Consider the following 19679-nt stretch of genomic DNA (forward strand, 5'->3'; position numbering starts at 1 on the left):
AATGTGTGTGGGTAGAATATATATCCCACGGGGGTAAAATTGAAAAAAGTTGAAAACAATTTTTTTTTGGACTTAGTCATTTTTCCGGCGTTTATCAGACTTTCACATAGGGGAAATGTCAGTGAGCGTTCCGATTTCAGTTCCAGAGCGATTCGCCCAATGAGTCCTTGATATTTAGTCGTTTTCAGCCAATACTTTGGATTTTTGATAATTTCACTTTTTTGTGAAAATATCCACTAAATGAGGGAATAATATGTGTGAGGGTACCCCAGGAGAGTTCCAAATGTGTGTGGGTAGAATATATATCCCACGGGGGTAAAATTGAAAAAAGTTGAAAACATTTTTTTTTTGGACTTAGTCATTTTTCCGGCGTTTATCAGACTTTCAGATAGGGGAAATGTCAGTGAGTGTTCTGATTTCAGTTCCAGAGCGATTCGCCCAATGAGTCCTTGATATTTAGTCGTTTTCAGCCAATATTTTGGATTTTTGAAAATTTCACTTTTTTGTGAAAATATCCACTAAATGAGGGAATAATATGTGTGAGGATACCCCAGGAGAGTTCCAAATGTGTGTGGCTAGAATATATATCCCACGGGGGTAAAATTGAAAAAAGTTGAAAACAATTTTTTTGGGGATTTAGTCATTTTTCCGGCGTTTATCAGACTTTCAGATAGGGGAAATGTCAGTGAGTGTTCCGATTTCAGTTCCAGAGCGATTCGCCCAATGAGTCCTTGATATTTAGTCGTTTTAGCCAATGTTCTGGATTTTTGAAAATTTCACTTTTTTGTGAAAATATCCACTAAATGAGGGAATAATATCTGTGAGTGCAACCCAGGAGCGTTCCAAATGTGTTTGGGTGGAATATATATCCCACGGGGGTAAAATTGAAAAAAGTTGAAAATTTTTTTTTTTTTGGACGTTGTCATTTTTCCGGAATTTATCAGACTTTCAGAGAAGGGGAAATGTCAGTGAGCGTTCTGATTTCAGTTCCAGAGCGATTTGCCCAATGAGTCCTTGATATTTAGTCGTTTTCAGCCAATTTTCTGGATTTTTGAAAATTTCACTTTTTTGTGAAAATATCCACTAAATGAGGGAATAATATGTGTGAGGGTACCCCAGGAGAGTTCCAAATGTGTGTGGGTAGAATATATATCCCACGGGGGTAAAATTGAAAAAAGTTGAAAACAATTTTTTTTTGGACTTAGTCATTTTTCCGGCGTTTATCAGACTTTCAGATAGGGGAAATGTCAGTGAGCGTTCCGATTTCAGTTCCAGAGCGATTCGTCCAATGAGTCCTTGATATTTAGTCGTTTTCAGCCAATATTTTAGATTTTTGAAAATTTCACTTTTTTGTGAAAATATCCACTAAATGAGGAAATAATATGTGTGAGGATACCCCAAGAGAGTTCCAATGTGTGTGGGTAGAATATATATCCCACGGGGATAAAATTGAAAAAAGTAAAAAAATTTTTTTTTTTGGACTTAGTTATTTTTCCTGCGTTTATCAGACTTTCAGATCGGAGAAATGTCAGTGAGCGTTCCGATTTCAGTTCCAGAGCGATTCGCCCAATGAGTCCTTGATATTTAGTCGTTTTCAGCCAATATTTTGGATTTTTGAAAATTTCACTTTTTTGTGAAAATATCCACTAAATGAGAGAATAATATGTGTGAGGGTACCCCAGGAGAGTTCCAAATGTGTGTGGGTAGAATATATATCCCACGGGGGTAAAATTGAAAAAAGTTGAAAACATTTTTTTTTTGGACTTAGTCATTTTTCCGGCGTTTATCAGACTTTCAGATAGGGGAAATGTCAGTGAGCGTTCCGATTTCAGTTCCAGAGCGATTTGCCCAATGAGTCCTTGATATTTAGTCGTTTTCAGCCAATATTTTGGATTTTTGAAAATTTCACTTTTTTGTGAAAATATCCACTAAATGAGGGAATAATATGTGTGAGGGTACCCCAGGAGAGTTCCAAATGTGTGTGGGTAGAATATATATCCCACGGGGGTAAAATTGAAAAAAGTTGAAAATTTTTTTTTTTTTGGACGTTGTCATTTTTCCGGAATTTATCAGACTTTCAGAGAAGGGGAAATGTCCGTGAGCGTTCCGATTTCAGTTCCAGAGCGATTCGCCCAATGAGTCCTTGATATTTAGTCGTTTTCAGCCAATATTTTGGATTTTTGAAAATTTCACTTTTTTGTGAAAATATCCACTAAATGAGGGAATAATATGTGTGAGGATACCCCAAGAGAGTTCCAATGTGTGTGGGTAGAATATATATCCCACGGGGGTAAAATTGAAAAAAGTTGAAAACATTTTTTTTTTGGACTTAGTCATTTTTCCGGCGTTTATCAGACTTTCAGATCGGAGAAATGTCAGTGAGCGTTCCGATTTCAGTTCCAGAGCGATTCGCCCAATGAGTCCTTGATATTTAGTCGTTTTCAGCCAATATTTTGGATTTTTGAAAATTTCACTTTTTTGTGAAAATATCCACTAAATGAGAGAATAATATGTGTGAGGGTACCCCAGGAGAGTTCCAAATGTGTGTGGGTAGAATATATATCCCACGGGGGTAAAATTGAAAAAAGTTGAAAACATTTTTTTTTTGGACTTAGTCATTTTTCCGGCGTTTATCAGACTTTCAGATAGGGGAAATGTCAGTGAGCGTTCCGATTTCAGTTCCAGAGCGATTCGCCCAATGAGTCCTTGATATTTAGTCGTTTTCAGCCAATATTTTGGATTTTTGAAAATTTCACTTTTTTGTGAAAATATCCACTAAATGAGGGAATAATATGTGTGAGGGTACCCCAGGAGAGTTCCAAATGTGTGTGGGTAGAATATATATCCCACGGGGGTAAAATTGAAAAAAGTTGAAAACATTTTTTTTTTGTACTTAGTCATTTTTCCGGCGTTTATCAGACTTTCAGATAGGGGAAATGTCAGTGAGCGTTCCGATTTCAGTTCCAGAGCGATTCGCCAATGAGTCCTTGATATTTAGTCGTTTTCAGCCAATATTTTGGATTTTTGAAAATTTCACTTTTTTGTGAAAATATCCACTAAATGAGGGAATAATATGTGTGAGGATACCCCAGGAGAGTTCCAAATGTGTGTGGGTAGAATATATCCCACGGGGGTAAAATTGAAAAAAGTTTAAAACAATTTTTTTTGGGGGACTTAGTCAATTTTCCGGCGTTTATCAGACTTTCAGATAGGGGAAATGTCAGTGAGCGTTCCGATTTCAGTTCCAGAGCGATTCGTCCAATGAGTCCTTGATATTTAGTCGTTTTCAGCCAATATTTTAGATTTTTGAAAATTTCACTTTTTTGTGAAAATATCCACTAAATGAGGAAATAATATGTGTGAGGATACCCCAAGAGAGTTCCAATGTGTGTGGGTAGAATATATATCCCACGGGGATAAAATTGAAAAAAGTAAAAAAATTTTTTTTTTTGGACTTAGTTATTTTTCCTGCGTTTATCAGACTTTCAGATCGGAGAAATGTCAGTGAGCGTTCCGATTTCAGTTCCAGAGCGATTCGCCCAATGAGTCCTTGATATTTAGTCGTTTTCAGCCAATATTTTGGATTTTTGAAAATTTCACTTTTTTGTGAAAATATCCACTAAATGAGAGAATAATATGTGTGAGGGAACCCCAGGAGAGTTCCAAATGTGTGTGGGTAGAATATATATCCCACGGGGGTAAAATTGAAAAAAGTTGAAAACATTTTTTTTTTGGACTTAGTCATTTTTCCGGCGTTTATCAGACTTTCAGATAGGGGAAATGTCAGTGAGCGTTCCGATTTCAGTTCCAGAGCGATTCGCCCAATGAGTCCTTGATATTTAGTCGTTTTCAGCCAATATTTTGGATTTTTGAAAATTTCACTTTTTTGTGAAAATATCCACTAAATGAGGGAATAATATGTGTGAGGGTACCCCAGGAGAGTTCCAAATGTGTGTGGGTAGAATATATATCCCACGGGGGTAAAATTGAAAAAAGTTGAAAATTTTTTTTTTTTTGGACGTTGTCATTTTTCCGGAATTTATCAGACTTTCAGAGAAGGGGAAATGTCCGTGAGCGTTCCGATTTCAGTTCCAGAGCGATTCGCCCAATGAGTCCTTGATATTTAGTCGTTTTCAGCCAATATTTTGGATTTTTGAAAATTTCACTTTTTTGTGAAAATATCCACTAAATGAGGGAATAATATGTGTGAGGATACCCCAAGAGAGTTCCAATGTGTGTGGGTAGAATATATATCCCACGGGGGTAAAATTGAAAAAAGTTGAAAACATTTTTTTTTTGGACTTAGTCATTTTTCCGGCGTTTATTAGACTTTCAGATAGGGGAAATGTCAGTGAGAGTTCCGATTTCATTTCAAGAGCGATTCGGGGGATGAGTCCTTGATATTTCGTCGGTTTCAGGCAATTTTCTGAATTTTTGAAAATTTCACTTTTTTGTGAAATTATCCACTAAATGAGGGAATAATATGTGTGAGGGTACCCCAGGAGAGTTCCAAATGTGTGTGGGTAGAATATATATCCTACGGGGGTAAAATTGAAAAAAGTTGAAAAAAATATTTTTTTTGCACTTAGTCATTTTTCCAGCGTTTATCAGACTTTCAGATAGGGGAAATATCAGTGAGCATTCCGATTTCAGTTCCAGAGCGATTCGCCCAATGAGTCCTTGATATTTAGTAGTTTTCAGCCAATTTTCTGGATTTTTGAAAATTTCACTTTTTTGTGAAAATATCCACTAAATGAGGGAATAATATGTGTGAGGGTATCCCAGGAAAGTTCCAAATGTGTGTGGGTAGAATATATATCCCACGGGGGTAAATTTTAAAAAAGGTGAAAAATTTTTTTTTGGGACTTAGTCATTTTTCCGGCGTTTATCAGACTTTCAGATAGGGGAAATGTCAGTGAGCGTTCCGATTTCAGTTCCAGAGCGATTCGCCCAATGAGTCCTTGATATTTAGTCGTTTTCAGCCAATCTTCTGGATTTTTGAAAATTTCACTTTTTGTGAAAATATCCACTAAATGAGGGAATAATATGTGTGAGGGTACCCCAGGAGAGTTCCAAATGTGTGTGGGTAGACTATATATCCCACAGGGTTAAAATTGAAAAAAGTATAAAAAAATATTTTTTTTGCACTTACTCATTTTTCCAGCGTTTATCAGACATTCAGATAGGGGAAATGTCAGTGAGCATTCCAATTTCAGTTCCAGAGTGATTCGACCAATGAGTCCTTGATATTTAGTCGTTTTCAGCCAATTTTCTGGATTTTTGAAAATGTCACTTTTTTGTGAAAATATCCACTAAATGAGGGAATAATATGTGTGAGGGTACGCCAGGAGAGTTCCAAATGTGTGTGGGCAGCATATATATCCCACAGGGGTAAAATTGAAAAAAGTTGAAACATTTTATTTTTTTGGACTTACTGGCGTTTATCAGACTTTCAGATAGGGGAAATATCAGTGAGCATTCCGATTTCAGTTCCAGAGCGATTCGCCCAATGAGTCCTTGATATTTATTCGTTTTCAGCCAATTTGCTGGATTTTTGAAAATTTCAATTTTTTGTGAAAATGTCCAATAAATGAGGGAATAATATGTGTGAGGGTATCCCAGGAAAGTTCCAAATGTGTGTGGGTAGAATATATATCCCACGGGGGTAAAATTGAAAAAAGTTGAAAATTTTTTTTTGGGGGACTTAGTCATTTTTCCGCCGTTTATCAGACTTTCAGATAGGGGAAATGTCAGTGAGCATTCCGATTTCAGTTCCAGAGCGATTTGCCCAATGAGTCCTTGATATTTATTCGTTTTCAGCCAATTTTCTGGATTTTTGAAAATTTCACTTTTTTGTGAAAATATCCACTAAATGAGGGAATAATATGTGTGAGGGTACCCCAGGAGAGTTCCAAATGTGTGTGGGTAGAATATATATCCCACAGGGTTAAAATTGAAAAAAGTTGAAAAAAATATTTTTTTTGCACTTAGTCATTTTTCCGATGTTTATCAGACTTTCAGATAGGGGAAATGTCAGTGAGCATTCCGATTTCAGTTCCAGAGCGATTCGCCCAATGAGTCCTTGATATTTAGTCATTTTCAGTCAATTTTCTGGATTTTTGAAAATTTCACTTTTTTTGTGAAAATATCCACTAAATGAGGGAATAATATGTGTGAGGGTACCCCAGGAGAGTTCCAAATGTGTGTGGGTAGAATATATATCCCACAGGGTTAAAATTGAAAAAAGTTGAAAAACATTTTTTTTGCACTTTGTCATTTTTCCAGCGTTTATCAGACTTTCAGATAGGGGAAATGTCAGTGAGCATTCCGATTTCAGTTCCAGAGCGCTTCGACCAATGAGTCCTTGATATTTAGTAGTTTTCAGACAATTTTCTGGATTTTTGAAAATTTCACTTTTTTGTGAAAATATCCACTAAATGAGGGAATAATATGTGTGAGGGTACCCCAGGAGAGTTCCAAATGTGTGTGGGTACAATATACAGTGGGTACGGAAAGTATTCAGACCCCTTTAAATTTTTCACTCTTTGTTTTATTGCAGCCATTTGTTAAATTGTAGAAGTTCATTTTTTTCTCATTAAAGTACACTCTGCACCCCATCTTGTCTGAAAAAAAAACAGAACTGTAGAAATTTTTGCACATTTATTAAAAAAGAAAAATTGAAATATCACATGGTCATAAGTATTCAGACCTTTTGCTCAGACACTCATATTTAAGTCACATGCTGTTCATTTCCTTGTGATCCTCCTTGAGATGGTTCTACTCCTTCTTTGGAGTCCAGCTGTGTTTAATTAGACTGATAGGACTTGATTTGGAAAGGCACACACCTGTCTATATAAGACCTCACAGCTCACAGTGCATGTCAGACCAAATGAGAATCATGAGCTCGAAGGACCTGCCCAAGGAGCTCAGAGACAGAATTATGGCAAGGCACATATCTGGCCAAGGTCACAAAATAATTTCTGCAGTACTAAAGGTTCCTAAGAGCACAGTGGCCTCCATAATCCTTAAATGGAAGAAGTTTGGGACCACAAAATGTCTTCCTAGACCTGGCCGTCCAGCCAAACTGAGCAATCGTGGGAGAAGAGCCTTGGTGAGAGAGGTAAAGAAGAATCCCAAGATCACTGTGGCTGAGCTCCAGAGTTGCAGTGGGGGGAAGGGAGAAAGTTCCACAAAGTCAACTATCACTGCAGCCCTCCACTAGTCGGGCCTTTATGCCAGAGTGGCCAACGGGAGTCTCTCCTCATTGCAAGACATATGAAAGCCCACATAGAGTTTGCTCAAAAGCACATGAAGGACTCCTAGACTATGAGAAATAAGATTCTCTGGTCTAATGAGATGAAGACAGAACTTTTTGGTAATAATTCTAAGTGGTATGTGTGGAAAAAAACAGGCACTGCTCATCACCTGCTCAATACAATCCCAACAGTGAAACATGGTGGTGGCAGCATCATGCTATGGGGGTGTTTTTCAGCTGCACGGACAGGACGACTGGCTCCAATTGAAGGAAACATGAATGCAGCCAAGTACAGAGATATACTGGATGAAAACCTCTCCCAGAGTGCTCTGGACCTCAGACTTGGCCGAAGGTTCACCTTCCAACAAGACAATGACCCTAAGCACACAGCTAAAATAACAAAGGAGTGGCTTGAGAAAAACTCTGTGACCATTCTCGACTGGCCCAGCCAGATCCCTGACCTTAACCCAATTGAGCATCTCTGGAGAGACCTGAAAATGGCTGTCCATCAACGTTCACCATCCAACCTGATGGAACTGGAGAGGATCTGCAAGGAAGAATGGCAGAGTATCCCCAAATCCAGGTGTGATAAACTTGCTGCATCATTCCCAAGAAGACTCATGGCTGTACTAGATCAAAAGGGTGCTTCTACTCAATACTGAGCCAAGGGTCTGAATTCTTATGACCATGTGATATTTCAGGGTTTTTTTTTAATAAATTTGCAAAAATTTCTACATTTCTGTTTTTTCTCAGTCAAGATAGGATGCAGAGTGTACGTTAATGAGAAAAAAAATGAACTTTTTAGAATTTACCAAATGGCTGCAATGAAACAAAGAGTGAAAAATTTAAAGGGGTCTGAATACTTTCTGTACCCACTGTATATCCCACGGAGGTAAAATTGAAAAAAGTTGAAAAAAATTTTTTTTTGGACTTAGTCATTTTTCCGGCGTTTATCAGACTTTCAGATAGGGGAAATGTCAGTGAGCATTCTGATTTCAGTTCCAGAGCGATTTGCCCAATGAGTCCTTGATATTTAGTCGTTTTCAGCCAATTTTCTGGATTTTTGAAAATTTAACTTTTTTGTGAAAATATCCACTAAATGAGGGAATAATATATGTGAGGGTACCGCTGGAGAGTTCCAAATGCGTGTGGGTAGAATATATATCCCACAGGGTTAAAATTGAAAAAAGTTGAAAAAAACATTTTTTTTGGACTTAGTCATTTTTCCGGCGTTTATCAGACTTTCAGATAGGGGAAATGTCAGTGAGCATTCCGATTTCAGTTCCAGAGCGATTCGCCCAATGAGTCCATGATATTTAGTCGTTTTCAGCCAATTTTCTGGATTTTTGAAAATGTCACTTTTTTGTGAAAATATCCACTAAATGAGGGAATAATATGTGTGAGGGTACCCCAGGAGAGTTCCAAATGTGTGTGGGTAGAATATATATCCCACAGGGTTAAAATTGAAAAAAATTTTTTTTTTCTAATTAGTCATTTTTCCGGCTTTTATCAGACTTATAGATAGGGGAAATGTCAGTCAGCGTTCCGATTTCAGTTCCAGACCGATTTGCTGGGTGAGTCCTTTTTATTTCGTTGGTTTTAGGCAATTTTCTGAATTTTTGAAAATTTCACTTTTTTGTGAAAATATCCACTGAGGGAATAATATGTGTGAGGGTACCCCAGGAGAGTTCCAAATGTGTGTGGGTAGAATATATATCCCACGGGGGTAAATTTTAGAAAAGGTGAAAAAAATTTTTTTTGGACTTGGTCATTTTTCCGGCGTTTATCAGACTTTCAGATAGGGGAAATGTCAGTGAGCGTTCCGATTTCAGTTCCAGAGCGATTCGCCCAATGAGTCTTTGATATTTAGTCATTTTCAGCCAATCTTCTGGATTTTTGAAAATTTCACTTTTTGTGAAAATATCCACTAAATGAGGGAATAATATGTGTGAGGGTACCCCAGGAGAGTTCCAAATGTGTGTGGGTAGAATATACAGTGGGTACGGAAAGTATTCAGACCCCTTTAAATTTTTCACTCTTTGTTTTATTGCAGTCATTTGTTAAATTGTAAAAGTTCATTTTTTTTCTCATTAAAGTACACTCTGCACCCCATCTTGTCTGAAAAACAACAGAACTGTAGAAATTTTTGCACATTTATTAAAAAAGAAAAATTTAAATATCACATGGTCATAAGTATTCAGACCTTTTGCTCAGACACTCATATTTAAGTCACATGCTGTTCATTTCCTTGTGATCCTCCTTGAGATGGTTCTACTCCTTCATTAGAGTCCAGCTGTGTTTAATTAGACTGATAGGACTTGATTTGGAAAGGCACACACCTGTCTATATAAGACCTCACAGCTCACAGTGCATGTCAGACCAAATGAGAATCATGAGCTCAAAGGACCTGCCCAAGGAGCTCAGAGACAGAATTATGGCAAGGCACATATCTGGCCAAGGTCACAAAATAATTTCTGCAGTACTAAAGGTTCCTAAGAGCACAGTGGCCTCCATAATCCTTAAATGGAAGAAGTTTGGGACCACAAAATGTCTTCCTAGACCTTGCAGTCCAGCCAAACTGAGCAATCGTGGGAGAAGAGCCTTGGTGAGAAAGGTAAAGAAGAATCCCAAGATCACTGTGGCTGAGCTCCAGAGTTGCAGTGGGGGGAAGGGAGAAAGTTCCACAAAGTCAACTATCACTGCAGCCCTCCACTAGTCGGGCCTTTATGCCAGAGTGGCCAACGGGAGTCTCTCCTCATTGCAAGACATATGAAAGCCCGCATAGAGTTTGCTCAAAAGCACATGAAGGACTCCTAGACTATGAGAAATAAGATTCTCTGGTCTAATGAGATGAAGACAGAACTTTTTGGTAATAATTCTAAGTGGTATGTGTGGAAAAAAACAGGCACTGCTCATCACCTGCTCAATACAATCCCAACAGTGAAACATGGTGGTGGCAGCATCATGCTATGGGGGTGTTTTTCAGCTGCACGGACAGGACGACTGGCTGCAATTGAAGGAAACATGAATGCGGCCAAGTACAGAGATATACTGGATGAAAACCTCTCCCAGAGTGCTCTGGACCTCAGACTTGGCCGAAGGTTCACCTTCCAACAAGACAATGACCCTAAGCACACAGCTAAAATAAAAAAGGAGTGGCTTGAGAAAAACTCTGTGACCATTCTCGACTGGCCCAGCCGGATCCCTGACCTTAACCCAATTGAGCATCTCTGGAGAGACCTGAAAATGGCTGTCCATCAACGTTCACCATCCAACCTGATGGAACTGGAGAGGATCTGCAAGGAAGAATGGCAGAGTATCCCCAAATCCAGGTGTGATAAACTTGTTGCATCATTCCCAAGAAGACTCATGGCTGTACTAGATCAAAAGGGTGCTTCTACTCAATACTGAGCCAAGGGTCTGAATTCTTATGACCATGTGATATTTCAGGGTTTTTTTTTTAATAAATTTGCAAAAATTTCTACATTTCTGTTTTTTCTCAGTCAAGATAGGATGCAGAGTGTACGTTAATGAGAAAAAAAATGAACTTTTTAGAATTTACCAAATGGCTGCAATGAAACAAAGAGTGAAAAATTTAAAGGGGTCTGAATACTTTCTGTACCCACTGTATATCCCACGGAGGTAAAATTGAAAAAAGTTGAAAAAAATTTTTTTTTTGGACTTAGTCATTTTTACGGCGTTTATCAGACTTTCAGATAGGGGAAATGTCAGTGAGCATTCTGATTTCAGTTCCAGAACGATTTGCCCAATGAGCCCTTGATATTTAGTCGTTTTTAGCCAATTTTCTGGATTTTTGAAAATTTCACTTTTTTGTGAAAATATCCACTAAATGAGGGAATAATATGTGTGAGGGTACCCCAGGAGAGTTCCAAATGTGTGTGGGTAGAATATATATCCCACAGTGGTAAAATTGAAAAATGTTGAAAAAAATTTTTTTTTGGACTTAGTCATTTTTCCGGCGTTTATCAGACTTTCAGATAGGGGAAATGTCAGTGAGCATTCCGATTTCAGTTCCAGAGCGATTCGCCCAATGAGTCCTTGATATTTAGTCGTTTTCAGCCAATTTTCTGGATTTTTGAAAATTTCACTTTTTTGTGAAAATATCCACTAAATGACGGAATAATATGTGTGAGGGTACCCCAGGAGAGTTCCAAATGTGTGTGGGTAGAATATATATCCCACAGGGTTAAAATTGAAAAAAGTTGAAAAAAATTTTTTTTTTCTAATTAGTCATTTTTCCGGCTTTTATCAGACTTATAGATAGGGGAAATGTCAGTGAGCGTTCCGATTTCAGTTCCAGACCGATTCGCCGGGTGAGTCCTTTTTATTTCGTTGGTTTTAGGCAATTTTCAGAATTTTTGAAAATTTCACTTTTTTGTGAAAATATCCACTAAATGAGGGAATAATATGTGTGAGGGTACCCCAGGAGAGTTCCAAATGTGTATGGGTAGAATATATATCCCACGGGGGTAAAATTGAAAAAAGTTGAAAAGATTTTTTTGGGGGACTTAGTCATTTTTCCGGCGTTTATCAGACTTTCAGGTAGGTGAAATGTTAGTGAGCGTTCCGATTTCAGTTCCAGAGCGATTCGCCCAATGAGTCCTTGATATTTAGTCGTTTATAGCCAATTTTCTGGATTTCAGAAAATTTCACTTTTTTGTGAAAATATCCACTAAATGAGGGAATAATATGTGTGAGGGTACTCCAGGAGAGTTCCAAATGTGTGTGGGTAGAATATATATCCCACGGGGGTAAAATTGAAAAAAGTTGAAAAAATATTTTTGGGAGACTTAGTCATTTTTCCGTCGTTTATCAGACTTTCAGATAGGGGAAATGTAAGTGAGCATTCCGATTTCAGTTCCAGAGCGATTCGCCCAATGAGTCCTTGATATTTAGTCGTTTTCAGCCAATTTTCTGGATTTTTGAAAATTTCACTTTTTTGTGAAAATATCCACTAAATGAGGGAATAATATGTGTGAGGGTACCCCAGGAGAGTTCCAAATGTGTGTGGGTAGAATATATATCCCAAGGGGGTAAAATTGAAAAAAGTTGAAAATTTTTTTTTGGGGGACTTAGTCATTTTTCCGGCATTTATCAGACTTTCAGATAGGGGAAATGTCAGGGAGCATTCATATTTCAGTTCCAGAGCCATTCGCCCAATGAGTCCTTGATATTTAGTCGTTTTCAGCCAATTTTCTGGATTTTTGAAAATTTCACTTTTTTGTGAAAATATCCACTAAATGAGGGAATAATATGTGTGAGGGTACCCCAGGAGAGTTCCAAATGTGTGCGGGTAGAATATATATCCCACAGGGTTAAAATTGAAAAAAGTTAAAAAAAATTTCTTTATGGACTTAGTCATTTTTCCGGCGTTTATCAGACTTTCACATAGGGAAAATGTCAGTGAGCAGTCCGATTTCAGTTCCAGAGCGATTCGCCCAATGAGTCCTTGATATTTAGTCGTTTTCAGCCAATCTTCTGGATTTTTGAAAATTTCACTTTTTTGTGAAAATATCCACTAAATGAGGCAATAATATGTGTGAGGGTACCCCAGGAGAGTTCCAAATGTGTGTGGGTAGAATATACAGTGGGTACGGAAAGTATTCAGACCCCTTTAAATTTTTCACTCTTTGTTTTATTGCAGCCATTTGTTAAATTGTAAAAGTTCATTTTTTTCTCATTAAAGTACACTCTGCACCCCATCTTGTCTGAAAAAAAACAGAACTGTAGAAATTTTTGCACATTTATTAAAAAAGAAAAATTTAAATATCACATGGTCATAAGTATTCAGACCTTTTGCTCAGACACTCATATTTAAGTCACATGCTGTTCATTTCCTTGTGATCCTCCTTGAGATGGTTCTACTCCTTCATTGGAGTCCAGCTGTGTTTAATTAGACTGATAGGACTTGATTTGGAAAGGCACACACCTGTCTATATAAGACCTCACAGCTCACAGTGCATGTCAGACCAAATGAGAATCATGAGCACAAAGGACCTGCCCAAGGAGCTCAGAGACAGAATTATGGCAAGGCACATATCTGGCCAAGGTCACAAAAGAATTTCTGCAGTACTAACGGTTCCTATGAGCACAGTGGCCTCCATAATCCTTAAATGGAAGAAGTTTGGGACCACAAAATGTCTTCCTAGACCTGGCCATCCAGCCAAACTGAGCAATCGTGGGAGAAGAGCCTTGGTGAGAGAGGTAAAGAAGAACCCCAAGATCACTGTGGCTGAGCTCCAGAGTTGCAGTGGGGGGATGGGAGAAAGTTCCACAAAGTCAACTATCACTGCAGCCCTCCACTAGTCGGGCCTTTATGCCAGAGTGGCCAACGGGAGTCTCTCCTCATTGCAAGACATATGAAAGCCCGCATAGAGTTTGCTCAAAAGCACATGAAGGACTCCTAGACTATGAGAAATAAGATTCTCTGGTCTAATGAGATGAAGACAGAACTTTTTGGTAATAATTCTAAGTGGTATGTGTGGAAAAAAACAGGCACTGCTCATCACCTGCTCTATACAATCCCAACAGTGAAACATCGTGGTGGCAGCATCATGCTATGGGGGTGTTTTTCAGCTGCACGGACAGGATGACTGGCTGCAATTGAAGGAAACATGAATGCGGCCAAGTACAGAGATATACTGGATGAAAACCTCTCCCAGAGTGCTCTGGACCTCAGACTTGGCCAAAGGTTCACCTTCCAACAAGACAATGACCCTAAGCACACAGCTAAAATAACAAAGGATTGGCTTGAGAAAAACTCTGTGACCATTCTCGACTGGCCCAGCCAGATCCCTGACCTTAACCCAATTGAGCATCTCTGGAGAGACCTGAAAATGGCTGTCCATCAACGTTCACCATCCAACCTGATGGAACTGGAGAGGATCTGCAAGAAAGAATGGCAGAGTATCCCCAAATCCAGGTGTGATAAACTTGTTGCATCATTCCCAAGAAGACTCATGGCTGTACTAGATCAAAAGGGTGCTTCTACTCAATACTGAGCCAAGGGTCTGAATTCTTATGACCATGTGATATTTCAGGTTTTTTTTTTAATAAATTTGCAAAAATTTCTACATTTCTGTTTTTTCTCAGTCAAGATAGGATGCAGAGTGTACGTTAATGAGAAAAAAAATGAACTTTTTAGAATTTACCAAATGGCTGCAATGAAATAAAGAGTGAAAAATTTAAAGAGGTCTGAATAATTTTTGTACCCACTGTATATCCCACGGAGGTAAAATTTAAAAAAGTTGAAAAAATTTTTTTTTTGGACTTAGTCATTTTTCCGGCGTTTATCAGACTTTCAGATAGGGGAAATGTCAGTGAGCATTCTGATTTCAGTTCCAGAGCGATTTGCCCAATGAGTCCTTGATATTTAGTCGTTTTCAGCCAATTTTCTGGATTTTTGAAAATTTCACTTTTTTGTGAAAATATCCACTACATGAGGGAATAATATATGTGAGGGTACCCCAGGAGAGTTCCAAATGTGTGTGGGTAGAATATATATCCCACGGGGGTAAAATTGAAAAAAGTTGAAAAAATTTTTTTTTGGGAATTAGTCATTTTTCCGGCGTTTATCAGACTTTCAGATAGGAGAAATGTCAGTGAGCATTCCGATTTCAGTTCCAGAGCGATTCGCCCAATGAGTCCTTGATATTTAGTCGTTTTCAGCCAATTTTCTGGATTTTTGAAAATTTCACTTTTTGTGAAAATATCCACTAAATGAGGGAATAATATGTGTGAGGGTACCCCAGGAGAGTTCCAAATGTGTGTGGGTAGAATATATATCCCACAGGGTTAAAATTGAAAAAAGTTGAAAAAAATTTTTTTTTGCACTTAGTCATTTTTCCAGCGTTTATCAGACTTTCAGATAGGGGAAATGTCTGTGAGCATTCTGATTTCAGTTCCACAGCGATTCGCCCAATGTGTCCTTGATATTTAGTCGTTTTCAGACAATTTTCTGGATTTTTGAAAATTTCACTTTTTTGTGAAAATATCCACTAAACGAGGGAATAATATGTGTGAGGGTACCCCAGGAGAGTTCCAAATGTGTGTGGGTAGAATATATATCCCACAGGGGTAAAATCTAAAAAAGTTGAAAAAATTTTTTTTTTGGACTTAGTCATTTTTCCGGCGTTTATCACACTTTCAGATAAGGGAAATGTCAGTGAGCGTTCCGATTTCAGTTCCAGAGCGATGCGCCCAATGAGTCCTTGATATTTAGTCGTTTTCAGCCAATTTTCTGGATTTTTGAAAATTTCACTTTTTTGTGAAAATATCCACTAAATGAGGGAATAATACATGTGAGGGTATCCCAGGAGAGTTCCAAATGTGTGTGGGTAGAATATATATCCCACGGGGGTAAAATTGAAAAAAGTTGAAAAACATTTTTTTTTGGACTTAGTCATTTTTCCGGCGTTTATCAGACTTTCAGATAGGGGAAATGTCAGTGAGCGTTCTGATTTCAGTTCCAGACCAATGAGTCCATAATATTTAGTCGTTTTCAGCCAATTTTCTGGATTTTTGAAATTTTCACTTTTTTGTGAAAATATCTACTAAATGAGGGAATAATATGTGTGAGGGTACCCCAGGAGAGTTCCAAATGTGTGTGGGTAGAAGATATATCCCAAAGGTTTAGAATTGAAAAAAGTTGAAAAAAAATTTTTTTTTGCACTTAGTCATTTTTCCAGCGTTTATCAGACTTTCAGATAGGGGAAATGTCAGTGAGCGTTCCAATTTCAGTTCCAGAGCGATTCGCCCAATGAGTCTTTGATATTTAGTCGTTTTCAGCCAATTTTCTGGATTTTTGAAAATGTCACTTTTTTGTGAAAATATCCACTAAATGAGGGAATAATATGTGTGAGGGTACCCCAGGAGAGTTCCAAATGTGTGTGGGTAGAAGATATATCCCACAGGTTTAGAATTGAAAAAAAATTTTTTTTTGCACTTAGTCATTTTTCCAGCGTTTATCAGACTTTCAGATAGGGGAAATGTCAGTGAGCATTCCAATTTCAGTTCCAGAGCGATTCGCCAGATGAGTCCTTGATATTTATTCGTTATCAGCTAATTTTCTGGATTTTTGAAAATTTCACTTTTTTGTAAAAAAATCCACTAAATGAGGGAATAATATGTGTGAGGGTACACCAGGAGAGTTCCAAATGTGTGTGGGTAGAATATATATATCCCACAGGGTTAAAATTGAAAACAGTTGAAAAAAAATTTTTTTTTGCACTTAGTTATTTTTCCGGCGTTTATCCGACTTTCAGATAGGGGAAATGTCAGTGAGCATTCCAATTTCAGTCCCAGAGCGATTCGCCGGATGAGTATTTGATATTTCGTTGGTTTTAGGCAATTTTCAGAATTTTTTAAAATTTCACTTTTTTTGTGAAAATATCCACTAAATGAGGGAATAATATGTGTGAGGGTACCCCAGGAGAGTTCCAAATGTGTGTGGGTAGAAGATATATCCCACGGGGGTAAAATCTAAAAAAGTTGAAAAATATTTTTTTTTGGACTTAGTCATTTTTCCGGCGTTTATCACACTTTCAGATAGGGGAAATGTCAGTGAGCGTTCCGATTTCAGTTCCAGAGCCATGCGCCCAATGAGTACTTGATATTTAGTCGTTTTCAGCCAATTTCCTGAATTTTTGAAAATGTCACTTTTTTGTGAAAATATCCACTAAATGAGGGAATAATATGTGTGAGGGTACCCCAGGAGAGTTCCAAATGTGTGTGGGTAGAATATATATCCCACGGGGGTAAAATTGAAAAAAGTTGAAAAACATTTTTTTTTGGTTTACTTAGTCATTTTTTCAGCGTTTATCAGACTTTCAGATAGGTGAAATGTCAGTGAGCATTCCAATTCCAGTTCCAGAGGGATTCGCCAGATGAGTGCTTGATATTTATTCATTTTCAGCCAATTTTCTGGATTTTTGAAAATTTCACTTTTTTGTGAAAATATCCACTAAATGAGGGAATAATATGTGTGAGGGTACCCCAGGAGAGTTCCAAATGTGTGTGGGTAGAAGATATATCCCACAGGTTTAGAATTGAAAAAAGTTGAAAAAAAATTTTTTTTTGCACTTAGTCATTTTTCCAGCGTTTATCAGACTTTCAGATAGGGGAAATGTCAGTGAGCGTTCCAATTTCAGTTCCAGAGCCATTCGCCCAATGAGTCTTTGATATTTAGTCGTTTTCAGCCAATTTTCTGGATTTTTGAAAATTTCACTTTTTTGTGAAAATATCCACTAAATGAGAGAATAATATGTGTGAGGGTACCCCAGGAAAGTTCCAAATGTGTGTAGGTAGAATATATATCCCACGGGGGTAAAATTGAAAAAAGTTGAAAAAAAATTTTTTTTTGCACTTAGTCATTTTTCCAGCGTTTATCAGACTTTCAGATAGGGGAAATGTCAGTGAGCATTCCAATTTCAGTTCCAGAGCGATTCGCCGGATGAGTCCTTGATATTTAGTCGTTTTCAGCCAATTTTCTGGATTTTTGAAAATTTCACTTTTTTGTTAAAAAATCCAATAAATGAGGGAATAATATGTGTGAGGGTACACCAGGAGAGTTCCAAATGTGTGTGGGTAGAATACATATCCCACATGGTTAAAATTGAAAAAAGTTGAAAAAAAAATTTTTTTTGCACTTATTCATTTTTCCGGCTTTTATCAGACTTTCAGATAGGGGAAATGTCAGTGAGCATTCCGATTTCAGTTCCAGAGCGATTCGCCCAATGAGTCCTTGATATTTAGTCGTTTTCAGCCAATTTTCTGGATTTTTGAAAATTTCACTTTTTTGTGAAAATATCCACTAAATGAGGGAATAATATGTGTGAGGGTACCCCAGGAGAGTTCCAAATGCGTGTGGGTAGAATATATATCCCACAGGGTTAAAATTGAAAAAAGTTGAAAAATTTTTTTTTTGCATTTAGTCATTTTTCCAGCTGTTATCAGACTTTCAGATAGGGGAAATGTCAGTGAGCATTCCGATTTCAGTTCCAGAGCAATTCGCCCAATGAGTCCTTGATATTTAGTCGTTTTCAGCCAATTTCTGGATTTTTGAAAATTTCACTTTTTTGTGAAAAAATCCACTAAATGAGGGAATAATATGTGTGAGGGTACCCCAGGAGAGTTCCAAATGTGTGTGGGTAGAATATATATCCCACAGGGTTAAAATTGAAAAAAGTTGAAAAAAAATTTTTTTTGGGACTTAGTCATTTTTCCTGCGTTTATCAGACTTTCAGATAGGGGAAATGTCAGTGAGCATTCCAATTTCAGTTCCAGAGCGATTCGCCGGATGAGTCCTTGATATTTAGTCATTTTCAGCCAATTTTCTGAATTTTTGAAAATTTCACTTTTTTGTGAAAATATCCACTAAATGAGGGAATAATATGTGTGAGGGTACCCCAGGAGAGTTCCAAATGTGTGTGGGTAGAATATATATCCCACATGGTTAAAATTGAAAAAAAAGTTGAAAAATTTTTTTTTTGGGACTTAGTCATTTTTCCGGCGTTTATCAGACTTTCAGACAGGGGAAATGTCAGTGAGCATTCCGATTTCAGTTCCAGAGCGATTCGCCCAATGAGTCCTTGATATTTTGTCATTTTCAGCCAATTTTCTGGATTTTTGAAAATTTCACTTTTTTGTGAAAAAATCCACTAAATGAGGGAATAATATGTGTGAGGGTACACCAGGAGAGTTCCAAATGTGTGTGGGTAGAATATATATCCCACGGGGGTAAAATTGAAAAAAGTTGAAAAAATTTTTTTTTTGGACTTAGTCATTTTTCCGGCGTTCATCAGACTTTCAGATAGGGGAAATGTCAGTGAGTATTCCGATTTCAGTTCCAGAGCGATTCGCCAGATGAGTCCTTGATATTTAGTCGTTTTCAGCCAATTTTCTGGATTTTTGAAAATTTCACTTTTTTGTGAAAATATCCACTAAATGAGGGAATAATATGTGTGAGGGTACCCCAGGAGAGTTCCAAATGTGTGTGGGTAGAATATATATCCCACAGGGTTAAAATTGAAAAAAGTTGAAAAAAAAATTTTTTTTGCACTTATTCATTTTTCCGGCTTTTATCAGACTTTCAGATTTGGGAAATGTCAGTGAGCATTCCAATTTCAGTTCCAGAGCCATTCGCTGGATGAGTCCTTGATATTTAGTCGTTTTCAGCCAATTATCTGGATTTTTGAAAATTTCACTTTTTTGTGAAAATATCCACTAAATGAGGGAATAATATGTGTGAGGGTACCCCAGGAGAGTTCCAAATGCGTGTGGGTAGAATATATATCCCACAGGGTTAAAATTGAAAAAAGTTGAAAAAAAATTTTTTTTTTGCATTTAGTCATTTTTCCAGCTGTTATCAGACTTTCAGATAGGGGAAATGTCAGTGAGCATTCCC

The sequence above is a fragment of the Phyllobates terribilis genome, unplaced genomic scaffold (genome assembly GCF_046119375.1).
Source record: "Phyllobates terribilis strain yellow unplaced genomic scaffold, ASM4611937v1 Scaffold_13__5_contigs__length_258822181, whole genome shotgun sequence".
Lineage (NCBI taxonomy): Eukaryota > Metazoa > Chordata > Amphibia > Anura > Dendrobatidae > Phyllobates > Phyllobates terribilis.